The sequence below is a fragment of the Chiloscyllium punctatum genome, unplaced genomic scaffold (genome assembly GCF_047496795.1).
Source record: "Chiloscyllium punctatum isolate Juve2018m unplaced genomic scaffold, sChiPun1.3 scaffold_79, whole genome shotgun sequence".
Classification (NCBI taxonomy): Eukaryota; Metazoa; Chordata; class Chondrichthyes; order Orectolobiformes; family Hemiscylliidae; genus Chiloscyllium; species Chiloscyllium punctatum.
This window is the reverse complement of record NW_027309813.1, coordinates 1,300,998-1,302,926: the sequence shown is the minus strand read 5'-3', so window position 1 is coordinate 1,302,926 and position 1,929 is coordinate 1,300,998.

Genomic DNA, 1,929 nt, shown 5'->3' with positions numbered 1-1,929 from the left:
TCATTGAGGTCGCTAAGATGCGAAATATAATTGAAAGTGTAGATGTGGAGTGGATATTTTTTTCATCAGCCACAATCTCCAACAAGAGAGTAGAGTTTGACGATCGAGGGATAGCAGGGATGTGGAACAGAGGCCGCGATGACATCAGCCATGATTGTATTCCATGGCGGAGCAGATTCGGAGGTTGGATTCCTGACTGATTCTCCTCGTTCATATTCAGCTTTTCCACTGTGTTACACAGTAATGGGAGAGGACTGTGTATCAAACAGGAAGCAGGCACTCCGGATAAATCAGTCTAAATCAGTTTGACCGAACGTCACTAGTGGAGTCACACAGTGACCAGTGCTGGGTCCTCCACTATTTACCATCTATATCAATGATCAGGAGGATGGAACAGATATAAAGATACTGAGTTTGGTCATGTTGCTGTGATAAGCAAGAGATTAAATTATCAAGAGAGGTAAAGGAAATGGATAATAATTTCGCAGGTGCAATATAACATGATATACTCTATCATTTCATTTACAGGAATAATGGAAGGCAGTATGTTACGGAAATGGAGAGGGATTACAGGGATTAATGATACTGTGTACTGGGGGGTTCACTCAGCCCCGTTCAGACATGGGAGGTTTTGCTCCATCCCTGATCGTCTGCTCCCAGACACTCCAAGTGACCCCATTGCTCTCCGTACACATGGAATGTTTTGAAGTGTTTGGTTGGTGATGGGGATGCTGTTTTCAAACATGTATTAAGGGGTCGGCCTTTATGCAAGATACATTCATTCATTTCTACATGGAGACCCGAAGAAGATGGGAATGCTGTCTGCTTGTGAATGAAGGAACTGTGGCTGCTGTCAGGACAAGAGGTATTCACCAACATAGTGTACTGTGCATGGACACACGGTAACATTAACAGAGAGAGAACTCCTTCAGTTCCTCTACCTCTCCCCATTGACATGAGTACTCTGCAGATGCCATGTACACCATCGGGAATCCCATTATACTGGATACACCCGGCAGCTCCCTGCTGTGGGGGAAACGATGTATTTACCTCATCCACCATATATATCCTCCATGACCGAATGGTTACATTGATGGCAACATACTGGGAGATGATGGCTATGTCACCCAGTCCTGTTTGAAAAGTTCCAGAACATAGAAGCTGAATGAAACTGTGACCCGAACAGCCACTGGCAGCACCGTCCTTTCCCCTGGGGTGAAGCTGCAGGACGCGTTAAAGGAGGTGACACTGCTCTGTGACCAGCTCCTTGTTCAATCAGTGTCCCCTCCCACTCTGCTCCTGGATTAAGTGCAGCTGGCGAGGCTGTTAATGCAAAACTCGGGTGGGTCCAACGGATCCCTTTCCACACATACACTAACTCTGTGTTTTCAGAGTTTCCCCACTCTGTAACCTTTGCTCCATTTGTTGCTCATGTTACTGACCCAGATGCTGTAACTACAGTCCCCAGGCTCCACCCAAAGATGGGTCAGTAAATCCTCATGTCTTCCTGAATGTCTCAGGCAGCTAACAGCACAACCTCCAGCAAACCATCCCCAACCCCTCCACTAAAGTTTCAATAAGAGTCAGTCAGAAACTCCTCATCTATAAGTGTTGTGGACCAGACCAGATCCCTGCAAAATATTTTAAGAAGGTCGCTTAGACCTTTCCTTATTTTAAAAATAGATGTGAAGTTTGCGTTCCTGATGTGTTGTGACTGGTCAAACCACTCGACATTAAGCAAAATATAATCTATTCAAATGCTTTAGTTAAAATACAATTAAAGAAAAGAACATTTTGAGATAGCTTATATGTTTGAACACCTACACAAACAATAGATACCGTATCTTCTTGGTATACACTGCTTGGCACAAAGATATATTCAAATACAGATCCTTACATGCAGTTTTCCGATCGAAGAGATATCATCAT